We start from the raw sequence: 6,000 nt of genomic DNA on the forward strand, positions 1-6,000 counted from the left end.
TCACTGCGGTTTTAAGCCCCACATGCATTAGCTATTTGTCCTGATGGTCTCCCTCTCCTCACTATCCCCCGACAGGCCCCAGTGTGTGTTGTTCCCCTCCCTGTGTCCATGCATTCTCATTGTTGAACTCCCACTTATGAGTGAACGCATGCAGTGTTTGGTTTTCTGTTCCTGTGTTAGTTTGCTGAGGATGATGGCTTCCAGCTTCAACCATGTCCCTGCAAAGGATATGATCTCATTCCTTTTTATGGCTGCATAGTATTCTATGGTGTATATGTACCACATTTTCTTTATCCAGTCTATCATTGATGGCCATTTGGATTGGTTTCATGTCTTTGCTGTTGCAAGTAGTGCTGCAATAAACATACGTGTGCATGTATCTTTATAACAGAATGACATATTCCTTTGGCGATATGCCCAGTAATGGGATTGCTGGGTCAATGGTATTTCTGGTTCTGGATCCTTGAGGAATTGCCACACTGTCTTCCACAATGGTTGAGCTAATTTACATTCCCACCAACAGTGTAAAAGTGTTTCTGTTTCTCCACAGCATTGACAGGATCTGTTGTTTCTTGACTTTTTAATAATCACCATTCTGACTGCCATGACATGGTGTCTCATTGTGGTTTTGATTTGCATTTCTCTAATGATGAGTGCTGTTGAGGTTTTTTTCATATATTTGTCGGCCACATAAATGTCTTCTTTTGAGAAGTGTCTGTTCATATCTTTTGCCCACTTTTTGACAAGGTTGTTTTTTTCTTATAAATTTAGGTTCTTTGCAAATTGCGGATATTAGACCTTTGTCAGATGGGTAGATGGCAAAAATTTTCTCCTATTCTGTAAGTTGGCTGTTTGCTCTGATGGTAGTTTCTTTTGCTGTGCAGAAGCTCGTTAGTTTTTGTTTTTGTTTTTTTCTTTGAGATGGAGTCTTGCTCTGTCACCAGGCTGGAGTACAATGGTGAATATCTGCTCACTGCAACCTCTGCCTCCTGGGTTCAAGCGATTCTCGTGCCTCAGCCTCTTGAGTAGCTGGGATTACAGGCATGCACCACCACACTCAGCTACTTTTTGTATTTTTAATAGAGACAGGCTTTCACCATGTTGGCCAGGATGGTCTCGATCTCCTGACCTCATGATCTGCACACCTCGGCCTCCCAAAGTGCTGGGATTACAGGTATGAGCCACTGTACTCAGCCAGAAGCTCATTGGTTTAATTAGATCTCCTGTCAATTTTAGCTTTTGTTGTAATTACTTTTGGCTATTTCATCATAAAATCCTTGCCCATACCTATGTCCTGAATGGTATTGTCTGGGTTTTCTTCTAGGGTTTTATGGTTTTGGGTTTTACATTTAAGTCTTGAATTCATCTTGAGTTAATTTTTGTATAAGGTATAAAAAAATGGGTCCAGTTTTGGTTTTCTGCATATAGCTAGCTGGTTTTCCCAGCACCATTTATTAAATAGGGAATCCTTTCCCCATTGCTTGTTTTTGTCTACAACGAAGACAAGTTGGTTGTAGATGTGTGGTTTTGTTTCTGAGATCTCTATTCTATTCCATTGGTCTATATTTCTGTTTTGGTACCAGTACCATACTGTTTTGGTTACTGTAGCCTTGTAGTATAGTTTTAAGTCAGGAAGTGTGATGCCTTCAGCTTTGTTCTTTTTGCTTAGGATTGTCTTGGCTATGCAGGGCTCTTTTTTGGTTCCTTATAAATTTTAAAGTAGTTTTTCCTAATTCTGTGAAGAATATCAATAGTAGTTTGACAAAAATAGCATTGAATCTATAAATTACTTTGGGCAGTATGGCCATTTTCACGATATTGAGTCTTTCCATCCATGAGGATAGAATGTTTTTCCATTTGTTTGTGTTCTCTTACTTCCTTGAGCAGTAGTTTGTAGTTCTTATATGGCCCCCTTTTAAATGTTACAATAGGTAGAAGTGAGAGCAAACTAGATATGATATCCTGAAATGGGAGGTCAACCCACATAAAGCCAGGATCAGGACTAAGCCTGTCTGAGGATCTGAATGAAAATTTGGAAAATAGGAGCTATAGAAATTCTTCTCAAGACAAAAGAAAGAGAAGCAATGATAGCAAATAGTACATAATTAAAATCTTAGCCATGGATTATTATTCTATAAATTTATAGGTAAAAGCTGCACAAAGAAAGCAACATACCAAGCAACAGACACAGGTCAGAGTGGGTTGGTACAAAAATTTCCCAGCCTGGTTCAGTGTGAGTTTGGGTGTTTAAAGATTCGGACGGTTTCTGCTTGGGAGAATGGCCGTTTCCACAGTTTCTCTGATCTTCTTGCCTACTACTTGCCACCTATTGCCATGAAACTTTCGTAGATTTATAGCATAATAGCATATAGCAAATGTGTGTGGCTCACATACTATTTGCAAGGCACTGTTAAGCAGTTTATACGTTTTTCTTATTTAATCCTTGTAACAATTAGTAGTAGTAGAAGCAGTAATATTGTTGTTACTATTATCCCCATTTTACAAATGAGGTAACCAACGCTCAGAGAGGTCAAAAAACTTGCTCAACATCCTACTTTAGTAAGTGGTAGTGCCAGGATTCAAACCTTCATGGTGTGACTCCAGGGCCTGCACTCTTAAGTGTTATTTGTATAGCTAATAGAGAGATTACAGTGTTTTAGACCAGGTGATAAAAGTACAGTCGTGAGAAGTGGTGGTTTTTGGATAGATATTGAAAGTAGAACCAATAGGATTAGCTGACGTGTAGTGTGCAGTGAAAGAGAAAGAAAGGGATTGGGGGGAGTTGTCATCAATAGACATGGGGAAGACTATAGAAAGTAACAGGGTAGGGCAGGGACAATATTAGCCCAGTTTGGGGTACACTGACTGAGTTCCCGATATTGAATTATTTATTAGCTACCCAAGTGGACATGTTGAGTGGGCAGTAAGATATACAAGTCTAGAGTTCAGGGGAGAGGTTCAGATTAAAGATGTAAATTTGAAAGCCATGATAATCAACATATAGATGGGACCTAAACCATGAGACTGAATGATGTCATCCAGCGAGTGGGTGTTGGTAGAATAGAGGAGAGGAACATGGAAAACTGCTTTTTGCTGAGGCCTAGATCAATGGGAACCAACAAACGAGAGTGAAGAGGAGTGGCCTGAGCGGTAAGAGAGTGTGGAATCCAGGGAGCCAAGTGAAGAAAGTGTTTCAAACAGCAGAGAATCATCAGAATCTCAAAGTTGCTGATTAGTCCAGCCAGATGAGAACTGGTAATTGAGCACTGGATTTAGCACACAGGTCTTTAGTGTCCTTAATAAGAGCAGTTTAATCAGAACATTGGGGACGTTTGTTTGGAATTAGTCCAAGAGAGAATGGAAAGAGAGATGTTATAGCAGTGAGTATAGGCAAAACTCTTTCAAGGAGTTTTGTCATAAAGGGAAGAAGAAGGAGTAATAGCTATCGGTGAAAGTGGCATTAAGAGAGCGTTAGTTTTATTGAGGACGGGGAAAGCAGTATATTTGTATGCTGATGAGAATGATTTTGAGAGATGGAAAACTTGATTCAAGAAAAGAGAGGGAGACTTCCAGGAGCAAAGTCTGTGAATGGGCAGGAGAGGACGGGATCTGGCAGATAAGTGGAGAGGTTGTTTAAGGTAGGCATACACATAGTTCATCCACAGTAACAGTGGAAAGAACTGAGAATGTAGTGATGTTGCAGGAAGATGGGTGGGTGTGATGATTGGACCTCATGGAAGTTATCTACTGACCTATAATGTGTTTAGTAAATAATGTGTTCAAAGAGAGGAGGACTCTTATAAATAGAGACAGCCAAAGTATTAATGGGATTTAAGCTTTCAAAGATCTAAATGAGTAAATCAGTGGAGAGGAAGAAGAGTATTTGGGGAATAGAAATCCATGTGAACTCAGAGACAGTAAGGAACAAGGTATACACACATGACATTGAGCATCCGGGTCCTGCCAGAGAGAAGAGTTTGTAATAAAAAGTTCAGGCTAAGTTTGGAAATATTGATTCGATTCAGGCTGTAGAAGATTTGAACAACAGGAGAAACACCAGATCTTAGGCCATGGAGAGAAAGATAATGACACGATGGAAGGAAGGCGATTAAGAAGTAATCTAGCAATGATGGTGAAACATATGAGAAGTGAGAAGGACCCTCAGCTGTAATGGGATAGTGTTAAAAATTCTGTTTTATTTGGCATCACATCAGTCTGTGACACATGAAATTTTATTACAGGCAAGCAATAATAATATTAATAATGACAATTTTAAAATTCACATTGAAACCTTAATTTCAGTTTTGAGGGTGACTTTGGTCTCTTCTTCATGTCCCTTCTTCAAACATACATGAGTTTTCTCTACCGTCAAAAAAACTTCAAACACCGCATGTCCCACTCATAAGTGGGAGTTAAATAATGAGAACACATGAACACAGGGAGGGGAACAACACACACTGGGGCCAGTCAGAGGGTGGGAGGAGTGATGGGAGAAAGAGCATTAGGACAAATAGCTAATGCATGTGGGGCTTAAAGCCTAGATGATGGGTTGATAGGTGCAGCAAACCACCACGCACATGTATACCTATGTAACAATCCCACACATGCTGCACTTGCATCCTGGAACTTAAAGTAAAAAAAAAAATATTGAATCATCCCATCTTCTCTAGATACAGAATGATTCCTCTCCCTCCTTTGACTGCCAAAGTTCTCCAAAAATTAACATTTTTTATTTTACTTAAAATTTTTTAATATTTATTTTTTATTTATTATATTTTATTTATTTTGGTTTGCCTTCTATTTGCCTCTCAGACCCAAGAAGCTTGATTCTTGCTTTAACCGCTCTATGGACACAGATCGGCTGCAGGCCCCAGGGGTCACATCACGGGAGCCCTTTCTCTTCTACCAGCTCTGGATGGTCCTGTCATTCTCCATACCATTGACCAGGAGCTCCTGGAAACTGCCTCCGGAGCTGGTGTGGCCCTCCTGACTCGCTCACAACATCAGGTCCAAAGTAGAAGCTTGCTTTTTCCATCTCAGTGAGGGTATCCGTGTTGTGGTTTGGTAGGATAGAGTAATTGACTTCCCCCTCCCCAATTTATGAATAAGTCACTTGAAGTGCCAAAAAGGACTCTGCAGCTGTGATTGAGAATCTTGAAATGGGGAGAGTATCCTGGATTATTCACGTGGCTCCAGTAGGATCACATGAGTTCTTAAAACCAGAGAAATTTTCCCAGCTATAGCCTGGGAACAAGAGAAACGTGACGACAGAGAAAGAGTCAGAGAGTGCAACCCTGCTGGCTTTGAGGATGGAGAAAGGTGGCCGTGAACCAAGGAATGCACATGAAAACTTCCAGAAGGTGTAAAAGGCAAGGAAATGGATTCCCCCTAAGAGATTCCAGAAGCCATGCAGCATTTCGGATTTCTGACCTACAGAACTGTAAGATAATAAATACTCTTTTTTTACAAATCATTAAGTTGGTAGTAATTTGATATAGCAGCAATTGGAAACTAATACAGTGGTTAAGCTACTGACTTGTTCAGACAGGTAGCCTGAAGCTCTCACCACTATCTCCCCTCCTCCCTGACCCTGCTTCCTCTTTGAGAATGCTCCAAAGGTTGATGGAATTACAAAAGATATGAAAATGAACATTCTTAACAGCTGGAGAGTGAATGTCTGAGCTGGCCCTCCGGGGATTTTGGCTGCCTCTCTCTTGGGTTATTTATTTTACCTGAGCCCTCACTCCCTTACCCAAGGTGCTCCTTTATCTGCCATCCAGAAACTGGAAAGGTGTGAGAATTACTATAGTGGATGCTCTAGAAAGCAACAGAGAAACCCAAGTGCAGATTATTCTGTCTGTTACGGTCACAGGAAAGATATATCTAGTGAGTTCTTCAGGTGTGTACAAAACCATGAGTTATTTCTGTGAAGACTTTATTTTTTTTCTTTCAACTGCACTTTGAATTCAATCAGAATGGATTTTCACCTGGCATTTAGCA

This window comes from Callithrix jacchus, chromosome 14, assembly GCF_049354715.1.
Source record: "Callithrix jacchus isolate 240 chromosome 14, calJac240_pri, whole genome shotgun sequence".
In the NCBI taxonomy this organism is placed as follows: domain Eukaryota; kingdom Metazoa; phylum Chordata; class Mammalia; order Primates; family Cebidae; genus Callithrix; species Callithrix jacchus.